Source organism: Notamacropus eugenii, chromosome 1, assembly GCF_028372415.1.
Source record: "Notamacropus eugenii isolate mMacEug1 chromosome 1, mMacEug1.pri_v2, whole genome shotgun sequence".
Taxonomy (NCBI): domain Eukaryota; kingdom Metazoa; phylum Chordata; class Mammalia; order Diprotodontia; family Macropodidae; genus Notamacropus; species Notamacropus eugenii.
In genome coordinates this window covers 287,993,945-288,009,003 of record NC_092872.1, presented here as the reverse complement: position 1 = coordinate 288,009,003, position 15,059 = coordinate 287,993,945, and positions in this window count along the sequence as shown.

The following is a 15,059-nucleotide window of genomic DNA, read 5'->3' as shown; positions in this document are numbered from 1 at the left end:
CTCAAACTGCATTATAAAGTAAAAATTGTCAAAACTATCTGGCCCTATATAAGGCATAAAATAGTGAGTAATTGGAATAGACATTATATCAAATTAAATAATTCAAGCGTTGTGGTCAAAATCTCATCATATTACCAAAAAAAAACAAAAAAATTTTTGAGAAAACTGGAAATAGTTTGGCAGAAGTTGACATTAACCAAAATCTCACACCTGTATCAATGTTAAAGTCAAAATGGGTACATCATTTAGACATAAAAGGTGACACCATAAGCAAATTAAGAGAAAGTGGGATAATTCAGTTATCAGATCTATGACTAATAAAACAATTTAGGACCAAGATATAAAGAGCATTAGAAATTGTAAAACTGATCATTTCGATTAGGTATTTTTTTTTCAAATGCACAAACAAAACCAATAAAACCCAAATTAGAAGGAAAGCAGAAAACTGGGAAAATATAACAGATTTCACTGATAAAGACTCATTTCTCAAATATATACAAAACTAAGTTAAAATTTTAGTAGTACAAGTCATTACCCTATTGACAAAGGTAAAAGCATACGAACACTCAAGTTTCAGAAAAAGAAATCAAAGCTATCTTTAGTCATATAAAAATGCTTCAAATCACTATTGATTAGAGAAATTCAAGTTAAAATAATTCTGAGGCACCACTCATATTTCTCAAATTTACTAACATGACAGAAAATGAAAATGACAAATGTTGGAGAGGATGTGAGAAAATTGAGACAGTAATAGGTTGTTGGTGGAGTTGTGAACTGAATTAATCATTCTGGAGAGTAATTTGGAGCAATGTCCAAAGTACTACAGTGCCTGCATATCTTTTCCCAGCAGTTCCACTGTTATGTCTGTATCACAAACAGATTAAAAAGAAAAAGAACAGGACCTATACATACAAAACATTTATTGCAGGAATTGAAAGTTGAAGGGAAACCCTTCAGTTGGGAAATGGTTGAAAAACTTGTGGTATGTGATTGTGATGATATAAGAAATTATAAGTAGGATGCTTTCAAAGAAGACTTGCATGAACTGACACAAGACAAGGTGAGCTTTACCAGCATAACATTTTGCATGATAGTAGCAATATTGTCCAAAGAGTGATTAGCTGTGAATGACTTAGCTATTATCAGCTATACAATGATCCAAGACAGTTCTAAGGGCTTAAAATGAAAGATGCTTTCCTTTTTCTAGAGAAAAAAATTAATGAAGTCTGAATATATAATGAAATAGTTATTCTATTTTCTTTATTTTCCTTTTTTTGTCTGTTTTCTATTGTAACATGACTATTATGGAAATAGGTTTTATATGCTCAAGAAAGCCCCAGGGAAGTCTGAGGAAGTGACAGCATGGGAGGATAGCAGCTCAGGGTGAGAGTCAAGCAGAGCTAAGTGAGTGAGAATGACAGAAGGAGGCCCAGGTATTTGCAGCAGCTGTGCCTTTCAACCCGCAGGTAAAATGTCTATAAATCAACTAACTGGACTCCCAGGAGCCAAAATGGCAGAGTGATCAATAAATGCTCTCTCCTCTGCCCCGTTGTTGATCTTGAAAGAACCGCAAAATATTTCCCCAGAAAAATCCTGAATCAATAGAAGGGGCAAACAGTCTTGTAGCACCTGAGGCTAGGAAAATAGCGAATGGGGATTCCTCTTACTGTGGCAGGTTGTCTTACTGGGATTGGGTGTCCCAGACACCCAGAGCTCCAGGGGAGTGGAACCTCACACTAGGACCCAGGTATGCCTAAGCACTCCAGGGGAAAGGGGAAGACATTACAGCAGCCAACATCACCAAGCACTGAGTTTGCCTCTGGTCTAGGTCAGCTGGAGAGATCTCCCTTGACCAGACCACCCCTACCTCACACTCAACAAGCTTTCTCCAGGGCTAATCCAGGGAAACACAAGCAGAATTCACCTGCCTTTGCTTTCTCACACCAGCCAGCTCAGCACCAGGTTCTCCAGCATCTAGCTGAAAGAACCAGAGGCCACAACACACAAAGCCTCACCAACATGAGTAAGAAGCAAAGGAGGAAGGACCATGGAATCTTTCTGTGGGGACAAGGACCAAAACATGTATACTAAAGAGGTCAGTATTGAGACTGTACTCCCATCTGAAACTTCAGAAGGAAGTATGAACTGCTCGCATGCACAAAGAGCATTCTTGGAACAGCTGAAGAAGGAAATATAAGAAAAAATGGCCAATGATTTTAAAAGTGTGAAAAAAGAATTCACTAAAGAGAACAGCTCTTTTAAAAGGAAAATTAAACAAATGTGAAAGGAAGCACAAAACCTAACTGGCATAATTGGACTAATGGAAAAGGAAGCACAAAAACTAACTGGAGAAAATAATTCCTTAAAAGGAATAATTGGAGAGTTGGAAAAGGAGATACAAAAGTTAATTGAAATACAAATTTTCTATTCAGTCCTGGTCTTTTCCTCAAGAATGCTTGTAGTCCTTTATATCACTGAATGTCCACTTTTTCACCTGACGTATTATACTCAGTTTTGCTGGATATGTGATTCTAAGATTTAATTCTAGCTCCTTTGGCCTCTGGAATATCATATTCCAATCACTCCTGTCCCTTAATATAAAAGATGCTAGATCTTGTTTTATCCTGATTGTGTTTCCACAGTACTCAGTTTGGTTCTTTCTGACTGCTTGCGCTATTTTCTCTTGATTTGGGAACTCTGGTGTTTGGCTACAATATTCATAGAAGTTTTCCTTTTTGGGATCTCTTTCAAGAGTTGATTCTTTCAATTTCTATTTTACACTCTGGTTCTAGAATATCAGGGCAGTTTTCATTGATAATTTATTGAAAGATAATGTCTGGGCTCTTATTTTTTAATCATGGCTTTTAGGGAGTTTAATAATTATAAAATTATCTCTCCTAGATCTATTGTCCAGGTAAGTGTTTTTTCTCATGTGATATTTCGTGGTGTGTTCTGTTTTTCAATTCTTTTGGTTACTTTTTATACTTTCTTGATTTCTCATAAAATCATTAGCTTCCATTTGCTCCATTCTAATTTTTAAGGAATTATTTTCTTCAGTGAGCTTTTGGACCTCCTTTTCCATTTGGCCAATTCTTCTTTTTAAGGCATTATTTTCCTAATTGGCTTTTTGGGCCACTTTTATCATTTTGGTTAATCTACTTTTTAAGGTGTTATTTTCTTCAGTATTTTGGGGGTGTCCTTTAGCAAGTTGTTGACTAATTTTCCATGATTTCCTTCTATCACTCTCATTTCACTTCCTAATTTCTCCTGCACTTCTCTTACTTTATTTTCAAAATCTTTTTTGAGCTCTTCCATGGGCTCCAACCAATTCATATTTTTCTTGGAGACTTTTGATATAGGAGCTTTGATTTTGTTGTCTTCCTCTGGTGGTATGTTTTGATCTTCCTTGTCACCAAAGTAAGTTTCTATAGTCTGAATTTTTTTTTAATTTTTACACTGTCTTTCTTTTTCCCAGACAAATATTTAACTTTTTATCTCTCTGTCAAGGTAATACTCTGCTTCTGGTGGGGGAAGTATGGTGCACTGTTCCAAACTTCAGGGGTTTTGTGTAGGTATTTTCAGAGCTACTTCTGGATGCCTATAAATTTTCAGTTCTTCTAAGGTGGTATGATCAAAAGAGTGATGTTACTCCTTTCCTGGTCTGTGCTCTGTTCTTTGAGTGACCTCAGCCACTCTTTTATGCTTTGTAACTGTGATGAGGGTTCCCTCTCTACCACAGTCACAAGCTCTGCCACACCAGTACTCTTCCTCACCCCAGGGCCACCACCCAGGACCATGATCCAGATCCAAGTATGGCAAAGCCAGAAAATCCTACCTCAGCACAAGCAAAAAGAACCCTGCAATTGCCCTCTGATCACTTTCTCAATCCCCACACCATCTGTGGACCAGTTGCTAAAGAAACAGCCCCTACTGCTACTGCCCCTGGACCTGACATTCCTGCTTCCCTGGGGCTGGGGTTGGGGCCTGATTGTGACACTTCCCCACTCAGATTCCATAGAGTTTTCCCGCTGACCTTCTATGCTGTCTTTGGAACTGTGGACTGAAAAGTCTGGAGACCACCACAACTACCAGTGATTCAGTCTCCTGAGACCTACTCAGGTCCTGTCGCTGCCAATGTGGCCCACATTGGACTGTGTTCCTCTCCTAGTCCAGTGATATAGGCCCTTCCCATCGACCCTCCAGGCTGTCTAAGTCTAGAGATTTGTTTGACTCCATCGTTTTGGGCATTCTTCAGTTCTAGAACTAGTTTACAGTAATTTTTTCCAGGTATTTGGAGTGGTTTGGGGGACAGTTTCAACAAGTCCCTGCTTTTACCTGTGGTCCCTGTCCCATCTTAGATCGTCCCCTCTACATATGTAGTTGGTTTATTTTCAAAGATAATTATGGGAAAAGGAAAAGAACTTGTATGTTCTAAAATGTTCATAGCAGCTTTTTTCATGGTTGCAACGAACTGGAAATTGCAGGGATGTCTGTCAATTGGGGATGACTGAACAAATTGTGGTATATGATTCTGATGAAATACTGCTGTGCTAGAAGAAATGATAAGCTCAATGATTTTCAAAAAAACATGGAGAGACTTCCAAAAAAAAAAAAATAATGAACAGTGAAGTGAGCTGAACCAAGAGAACTTTGTACACAATAACAGCAATATTGTTTTTTTAAATGATTTTGAGTCAATAATTGTTTGAGTATTGTAAATAACCAAATTTACTATAAAGGACATCTATATCTATGTGAGTCTAATGGTAGCCATCTCTAGGATGAGGGGGTGGAGGGAAGAAAAAAGAAATTTACATGATAATTCTGTTGTATGTTTGAAAGGAATAACAAGTTTTGCATAATGGATTTGCAGCTTCATATGCAAGCATCTTTTTTATTATGGTATGTTGGTAAAATGCTTATTCCACAAATTAAAAAGAATTTTTAAAAATGAGAGTCATAGACAGTAGCTCACTTAAAACATCTTGGGTTTATTTTATTGTTAAAGTTAGCTTTGTGTAATGGCTCAAGATCTAATCTTGAATCCAGAAAAGCATGGGTTCAGGGTTTAGCTCTGACACACTTACTGTATAAACCTGGAAAACTAAGGACTCTAGGCAATTATAAGGACATTACGAAACTCTCTATGACTACAAAATTGAAGAGAAGGTACAATGATACAATGGATCATGTTTTCTTCATCTGGGAGTTCCCTTCACCAAGAAAATTCTGTGTGCAGTACCAGTCACATCCTTTGTATGCATGATAATCTCAATATGTGTCAGTAATAGGAAAAAGCAATTGAGGAAGTTAATATTAACTGAGTTTGCTTTCAAAGACTCATAATATCCCAGACAAGAACACAGAGAGTTTCATGGTTTTATACTCTACTTGGTTTTTGTTCAGTCATTCAATCATGTCTAATTCTTCTTGATCCCATGGACCATGGGATTATCTTGGCAAAGATACCAAAGTACTTTGCCATTTTCTTCTCGGTGGATGAAGGCAAACAGAGGTTCAATGACTTGTCCAGGCCCACACAGCTAGCAAGTGTTTGGAACCAGATTTGAACTCACTTCTGACTCCAAGTTTAGGGCTCTGTCTAGCGAATCATCTGGCTACCTCCTAGTCCACAGAGTACACACACATAATATTGAGTCCAGTGCTGGGAACCATAGGCTAGGAAGTTGAATGGCATAGAGAGAAGGACAACAAGCTTGGGGAAGGATCTTGAATTTAATTCATTTTGTGATCAGTTGAAAGTAGTAGATTCAGGGGAAACGTCAACTGGTTTCAAATATTTGAAGTCCTGGTGGAACAATTAAGCATTTGATTTGTTTGACTTGACTCCAGAGGGCATGATTAGGAGTGAAAGATAGACATTTCACAGGCACATTAGGTTGGGGAAAACGATGGGACAATTAACTTTAATTCCTAACAGAATTTTCTCAGTTTGGGATACAGTGAGGTTTCTGTTGCTGACAATAATAAAAGCTTCATAATGTGGTAAGATTCAAAGTGTCTGGGACAAATGACAACAAATGCCTGTTGTTAACAGTAACATTTTTTTTGTGACAGTTAAAGGTTTTCAAAGTTTTTCAAAGTAATTCTACTAGAAATATTAAATATATACTTTTGATTTTGTGTAAATAGTATTTTTACAATTATAAGCAAAAATAGTTGTCAATATATATTTTTATAAGATTTGAGGGGGCAGAGAGAAGATGGTAGAGTAGAAAGATGCACACACTCTAGCTCTTCCTCCACAGCCCATTAAACACCTATAAAGAAAGACTCTCAATAAATTCTAAAGGAGCAGAAGCCACAGAATGACAGGGTGGAGGAAATTTCCAGCCCAGGATAACCTGGAAGTTCAATGGGAAAGGTCTGTAGCACCAGACGTGGAGCAGAGCACAGCCCAGCCACGTAGCACTGGAAGGAGCAGGGTCAGAGCAGGCCTTGGAGGCAGAATGTTCAGCATTAGCACCAGTTCACAGTTCTTTCAACCCACAAACACCAGAGATGGCTTCAAAGGTCAGTGAGAGAGTTTTATCACCTCCATGACAAGGGGTCAGGGCCCTCCTCTAGCCCAGGCCCCAGGCAGCGGCAACAGTGAGGCAGCAGCAGCAGTGAGAGGCATTTTTGGAGCCTCAGCTTAAAGCCCATGGGGGAACTGAACAGCTGATCTAAACCTCAGGCCTAAGTGGCAGCACTGCCCCTAAATAAAACCCCTGCAAGAATTGAGCATCTGACCTGAATCTCAACCAGAAGCCAGTCCAGGCAGTAAACTCCTCTCCCATGACAGTGCCATCTTGAAGGCACTGAGAACTCACAGGTACCCAGAGTATACCTTACTCTTGACAAAGGACTTAAAAGTCAAGTAACTGGTTGGGAAAATGCCCAAAAAAGGGAAAAAAATAAGACTATGGAAAGTGGTTTCCTTGGTGAACAGGTATTCTCTCCCATCCTTTCAGATGAGGAAGAACAATGTTTACCATCAGGGGAAGACATAAAAGTCAAGGCTTCTGAATTGAAAACCTCCAAAACAAATATGCAATGGTCCCAGGCCATAGAAGAGCTCAAAAAGGATTTTGAAAATCAACTAAGAGAGGTGGAGGAAAAATTGGGAGGAAAAATGAGAGTGATGCAAGAAAATCATGAAAAACAAGTCAATAGCTTGCTAAAGAAGACCCAAAAAAATGCTGAAGAAAATAAAACCTTTAAAAATGGGCTGACTCAATTGGAAAAAGAGGTCCAAAAAGCCAATGAGGAGAAGAATGCTTTAAAAACCAGAATTAACCAAATGGAAAACGAACTTCAAAAGCTCACTGAGCAACATAATTCTTTAAAAATTAGAATGCAGCAGACGGAAGCTAACGATTTCATGAGAAACCAAGAAATTACGAAACAAAACCAAAAGAATGGAAAATAGAAGATAATGTGAAATATCCTATTGGAAAAATAACTGACCTGGAAAATAGATCCAGGAGAGACAATCTAAAAGTTTTGGGGCTACATGAAAGCCATGATCAAAAAAAGAACCTAGACATCTTTTTTCATAAAATTGTCAAAGAAAGCTGCCCTGAGATTATAGAGGGCAAAATAAATATTGAAAGAATCCACCAATCACTTCCATAAAGAGAGCCAAAAACAGAAACTTGTAGGAATAGTGGAACCAAATTCCAGAGTTCCCAGGTCAAGGAGAAAATATTGCAAGCAGCTAAAAAGAAATAGTTCGAGTATTGTGGAAATACAATCAGGATAACACAAGTTCTAGCAGTTTCTCCAGTAAGGGTTTGAAGGGCTTGGAATATGATATTCTAGAAGTCAGAGGAACTATGATTAAAACCAAGAATCACCTACCCAGCAAAACTAAGTATAATACTTCAGAGGGGAAAATGGCCACTCGATGATATAGAGGACTTTCAAGGATTCTTGATGAAAAGACCAAATCTGAAAAGAAAACTTGACTTTAAAACGCAAGAATCAAGAGAAACATGAAAAGGTAAACAGGAAAGAGAAATCATGAGGAATTTACTATAGTTGAACTGTTTACATTCCTATATGGAAAGATAATATTTGTAACTCTTGAACCTTTTCCCAGTATCTGGGTAGTTGGAGGGATTACACACACACACACACACACACACACACACACACACACACACACACACATACACACATATAGAGAGAGACAGAGAGAGACAGAGAGACAGAGAGAGACAGAAAGAGACAGAGATAGAGCACAGGGTGAGTTGAATGGGAAGGGATCATATTTAAAACAATAAAATTAAGGGGAGAGAGAGGAATGTATTGGGAGGAGAAAGGAAGAAATGGAATGCGGCAAATTGTCTCTCATAGAAGAGGAAAGAAAAAGCTTTTCCAATGGAGGGTAAAAAGGGGTAGGTGAGAGGGAAAAAAATAAAGCTTACTCTCATCACATTTGGCTCAAGGAAGGAATAACATGCACACTCAATTTGGTATGAAAATCTATCTTACACTACAGGAAAGTAGAGGAGAAGGGGATAAGCAGTGAGGGGGGATGATGGAAGGGAGAGCAAATGGGAGGAGAGTGTATTTAGAAGTAAACACTCTTGGAGAGGGACAAGGTCAAAAGAGAGAATAGAAAAAATGGGGGTGAGCAGGGTAGGATGGAGGGAAATATAGTTAGTCTTATGCAGTATGACTGTTATGGAAGTCATTTTCAAAACTACACATGTATAGCCTATATTGAATTGCTTGCTGTCTCAGTGGGGATGGGTGGGGAGAGAGGAAGGGAGAGAGGCTGTAACTCAAAGGTTTAGGAACAAATGTTGAGAACTGGTTTTGCATACAACTGGGAAATAAGAAATGCAGATAATGAGGTATAGATATTTATCTTGCCCTACAGGAGAAGATGGGGATAAGGGAAGGGAGGGGTGTTAGAAGGAGGGTACATTGTTGGAACATTATTCATATTGTGAAAGAAATAACATAACAGGAGAGTAGCAGGAAGAATCAAGCGAGCAGCAGCCCAGGGTCAGAGAGCAGCAGAGAGAGTGACAGCTGCTGAGCACAAGATATCAGCCACAGCAGCTCCTGAGACTTTCAGCCCGAGGATTAAATGTCTGTAAGTCACCTACTTGAACTTCTGGGAGCCAGGATGGTGGAGTGATCAGTAAATGTTCTCTCCTCCCCCCTTGATGACCTTGAAAGAGCCACAAAATATTTCCCCAGAATAATCCTGAATCAGTGGGAACAGCAGAGGGGGTAAATAGTCTCATAACACCTGAGGCTAGGAAAATAGCTAAGGGGGATTCCTCCTACTGTGGTGGAGGCAAACCAGAAGGAAAGGAGACCCAGGGCAGAGGAAACTCGCATTAGGACTCAGGCAGCCTCAGCACCATGAGAGTAGCCCCAGGAGGGGTGGAAATTCGCACTAGGACCTAGGCATGCCTCAGCACTCCAGGGGAAATGGGAAGACTATAACGTAGCTGTGATCACCATCCCATGAGCTTGCCTTTGCCTCAGTTCAGCTGAGGAAATCTCCCGTGATCAGACCACCCCTCCCCTACACTTAACAAGCTAACCCCAGGGCTGACTGGGGAAACACAAAACAAAAACCTGCTTTCAGCTTTTTCACACAAGTCAGCTCAACAACAAGTTCTGCAGCTTCTAACTGAAGAAACCAGAAGCCACAACATTCAATCACCATCATGAACAAGAAAAAGCTAAAGAAGAGTGAAAAAACTATAGAATCATTTCATGGGGACAAAGACCAAAACACAAACACTAAAGAGGTCAGTGGTGAGACCGTACTTCCATCTGAAACTTCAGAAGGGACAATGAACTGCTCACATGCAAAAACAGCTCTCCTGGAACAGCTGAAGAAGGAAATAGAAGAAAAACTGGTCAATGATTTTAAAAGTATAAAAAAAGAATTCACTGATGAGAACATCTCTTTGAAAAGAAAAATTGAACAAATGCAAAATGAAGTACAAAAATTAATTGGAGAAAATAACAAAATAAGTCCTTAAAAGGAAAAATTGGACCGATGAAAAAGGAGATGCAAAAGTTAACTGAAGAAAACAATTTGATAAAGATTAGAATTGGGCAAGTAGAAACTAATGACTCTATGAGACAGCAAGAATCAGTCAAACAAAAATCTAAAAACTGAAAAGATAGAAGAAAATGTAAAATATCTAATTGGAAAAAAAATTCACCTGGAAAACAGATCCTGGCAAAAAAATTTAAGAATTATTGTCCTGTAAGAAAACCACAACGGAAAAAGAAAAAGAGTGTGGACAACATCTTCCAGGAAATCATCAAGTAAAACTGCCCAGAAGTGTTAAATCCAGAGGGCAAAATAGTCATCCAACGAATCCACCATTCATCTCTTGAAAGGATTCTCAAACTCAAAACCCCAAGAAATATGGTTGCCAAATTCCAGAACCATCAAGTGAAGGAGAAAATACTGCAGGAAGCCAGAAAGAAACCATTCAAATGTCAAAGACCTACAGTAAGGATCACACAGGACCCTGCATCTTCCACATTAACAGATCAAAGGAATTGGAATCCAATATTCCATAAGGCAAAGGAGTTGGGTCTACAACCAAGTATCACCTACTCAGTAAAGTTCAGTATAACATTTCAGGCAAGGAGATGGTCATTCAGCAAAGTAAGGGATTTCCAGACCTTCCTGACAAAAATGGCAGAACTTAATAGACAATTCAATCTTCAAATGCAGGTGTCAAGAGAGGCATAAAAAGGTAAACAGGTGCAGGGAAGAAACTTGTTACTCAATTTGGGCAAACTGTTTACCTCCCTATAAAGGAAGATGATAACTGTTAATCTTGAGAACTGTGCATCTATTATGAAATCTAAAAGGGATATACATAGAGGGAACAGGTATAAAGTAAATGATGTCATGTTAAAAATATGATTTAAGTACGCAAGGAATTCTAACAGAAGGTATGAAAAGGAGGAAGCAGAAAATGGTAAATTACATCACAGAAAGAAGTACAAAATTATACTAGAGGGAAAGAGGAAAGGGAAATGAGCATTGTTTGAGAGGTACTCCCATCTGATTTGGTTCAGGGAGGGAACCATAAACTTAAGTAGATAATCCTAATCCCACCTAGCTCTATAGGCAGTAGGAGTGGAAGGGGGAAGAAAGCTGAGGGAAGATAAAAGGGAGGAAAGAAGCAGTAAGATTAAAGAGGAGTAAAAGGGAGGGGGGCTAAAAGAAGGAAGGGAAGGCTGCAGGAGGTGAAGGTGAAAATTGAAAACTATTGAGGAGGGGAAGGGAGATGGGAGAACTAAAAGCACAAATGGTGGGAAAGAGGATGGAGGGAAATACACAGATTGTAATCATAACTGTGAATGTGAATGGAATGAACTCTCCCATAAAACAGAGACGGATAGAAGAATGAATTAAAAGCCATAATCCAACAATATGGTGTTTACAAGAAACACATTTGAAATGGGGCAATATGCACAGGATAAAGGTCAAATATATTGTGCTTCAGATGACTTAAGAAAAGCAGGAGTAGCAATCCTAATCTCAGACAAAGAAAAAGCAGAAACAGATCTAATCAAAAGAGATTAGGATGGAAACTATGTCTTGCTAAAAAGCACCATAGACAATGAAGCAATATTGTTACTAAACATGTATGCTCCAAGGGCTATAACATCCACATTCTTAGAGGAGAGGTTGGGAGAGTTGAAGGAAGAAATTGACAGCAAAACTATACTAGTGGGGGACCTCAACCTCCCCCTCTCTGAACTTGATAAATCTAACCTCAAAATAAACAAGAAATAGGTTAAGGAGGTAAATAAAACTCTGCATAAGGTAGATATGATAGATCTCTGGAGAAAATTGAATGGAAATAGAAAGGAATATACCTTTTTCTCAGCGGCACATGGCACATATACAAAAAGTGACCATGTACTAGTACATAAAAACCTCACAATCCAGTGCAGAAAGGCAGAGATAATCAATGCATCCTTTTCAGATCATAATGCAATGCAAATTGTATGTAATAAAAGACCATGGAAAGATAAACCAAAAATCAATTGGAAACTAAATAACCTAATCCTAAAGAAGGAGTGGGTTAAAGAAGAAATCATAGAAATGATCAACAACATCATTCAAGAGAATGACAATAATGAGATTACCTACCAAATCTTATGGGATACTTCAAAAGCAGTTCTTAGAGGAAGTTTTATATCTTTGAATGCCTAAATAAATAAAATAGAGAAAGAGGAGATCAATGACTTGAGCATGCAGCTGAAAAAGCTAGAAAAAGAACAAATTGAAAATCTCCAAGTAAATACCAAATTAGAAATACTGAAAACCAAAGGAGAGATTAATAAAATTGAAATTAAGAAAACTATTGAATTAATAAATAAAACCAATAGTTGGTTTTATGAGAAAACTAATAAAACTGATAAACCTTTGGTCAATTTGATTTTAAAAAAGAAGAAAATCAAATTACTAATATTAAAAATGAAAGGGGTGAACCACCTCCAATGAGGAGGAAATTAAAACAATAATTAGAAATTACTTTGCCCAACTTTATGCCCACAGATTCGGTAATATAAATGAGATGGATGAGTATTTAAAAAAAACAAATTGCCCAGATTAACAGAAGAGGAACTTGAATACTTAAGCAACCCCATCTCAGAAAAAGAAATTGAACAATTCATCAATGAACTCCCTAGGAAAAAATCTCCAGGGCCAGATGGATTTACAAATCAATTCTATCAAGTATTTTAAGAAAAGTTAATTCCAATACTATATAGACTATTTTTGAAAATTGGGGAAGACGGAGCCATCCCAAATTCTTTCTATGATACAAATATGTTTTTGATACCTAAACCAGGAAGAGACAAAACAGAGAAAGAAAATTGTAGACCAATTTCTCTAATGAATATGGATGAAAAATTTTAAATAAGATTGTAGCAAAATGAATACAGCATCTTATCACAAGAATAATACATTATGATCAGGTAGGATTCATACCAGGAATGTAGGGCTGGTTCAATATTAGGAAAACTATTAGCATTATTGATCATATCAGCAACGTAACTTACAAAAACCGCATGATTATCTCAATAAATGAAGAAAAAACTTTCGACAAAATACAACACCCATTCTTATTAAAAACATTGGAGAACATAGGAATAAAGGGAACTTTCCATAAAGTAATAAGCAGTATCTACCTAAAACTTTCAGCAAGCATTGTATGCAAGGAAGATAAGCTAGATGCTTTTCCAATAAGATCAGAAGTGAAAGAAGGATGCCCATTATCACCAATAATTTTCTATATGGTACTAGAAATGTTAGTTGTAGCAATTAGACAAGATAAAGAAATTGAAGGAATAAGAACAGGCTAAGAAGAAACTAGGTTACAAGTAAAAAATTACTTGAAACAAGAAACAAGTTTGGCAAAGTTGCAGGTTACAAAATAAACCCGCACAAATCTTCTGCATTCCTATATATTATCAACAAAGTCCAACAGAAAGAGATAGAAAAAGAAATCCCATTTAAAGCTAGGGTAGACACTATAAAATACTTGGGAGTTTACTTGCCAAAACAAACTTAGGGACATATGAACACAATTACAAGATACGTTTTGCACAGATAAAGTCAGATCTAAGTAAGTGGAAAACCATCAGTTTTTCATGGGTAGGCTGAGCTAATATAATAAAAATGACAATTCTACCTGAATTAATTTACTTATTTAGTGTCATACTAACTAAACTATCAGATAATTATTTTCTAGAGCTGGATAAAATAATATCAGAATTCATCTGGAAGAACAAAAGGTCCAGAATATCAAAGGGACCAATGAAAAAAAATGCTGGGGAAGGTGGCATAGCACTACCAGATCTCAAATTGTATTACAAAGCAGCAATTATCAAAACCACTTGGAACTGGCTAAGAAACAGAAGGGTAGACAAGTGGAATATCCTTGGCACTCAAGACACAGTAGGCAAGAAATATAGCAACCCCTCTTTGATAAACCCAAGGACACCAGCTTCTGGGATAAGAACTCACTGTTTGACAAAAATTGTTGGGAAAACTAGATAACAGTGTGGTGGAAACTAGGCATAGACCCATGATTGACACCATACACAAGAATAAAGTTCAAATGAGTACATGATCTAGGTATAAAGATTGATACCATGGACAAATTGGAGGAGCAAGGAGTAGTGTATTTATCAGATTTATGGAGAAGGCAAGAATTTTTGACTAAAGTAGAGACAGAAAGCATTATTAAATGCAAGATGCATAATTTTGATTACATCAAACTGAAAAGTTTTGGCACAACCAAATCCAATGCAACCAAAATTCGGAGGGATGCAGTAAATTGGGGAAGAATTTTTACAGCTAACCTCAGGGATAAAGGCCTCATTTCTAGAATATATAAAGAACTGAGTCAAATGTACAACAATACAAGTCATTCCCCAATTGATAAATGGTCAAAGGATATGAACAGGCAATTTTCAGAGGAAGAAATTAAAGATATCTCTAATCATATGAAAAAGTGTTCTAAATCACTTTTGATTAGGAGATGCGAATCAAAACAACTCTGAGGTACCACATCACACCTATTAGATTGGCAAACATGGAAGAATAGGAAAATAATAAATGTTGGAGAGGATGCGGGAGAGTTGGAACACTAATGAGCTGTGAGCTCATCCAACCATTCTGGAGAGCAGTTTGGAACTATGCCCAAAGGGCTACAGAAATGTGCATACTCTTTGACCGAGCAATATTGCTTCTAGGACTGTATCTCCAAAAGATCATAAAAGTGGGAAAGGGTCCCACATGTACACAAATATTTATAGCAGCACTCTTTGTAGTGGCCAAAAACTGGAAATCAAGGAGATGCCTATCAATTGGGGAATGGCTGAATAAATTATGGTATATGAATATAATGGAGTACTATTGCTCCATAAGACATGATAAACAAGAAGACTTCAGAGAGACCTGGAAGGACCTAGATGATCTGATGCTGAGTGAAAGGAGCAGAACCAGGAGAAGTTTGTGCACAGAAACGACCAGAGTGTGC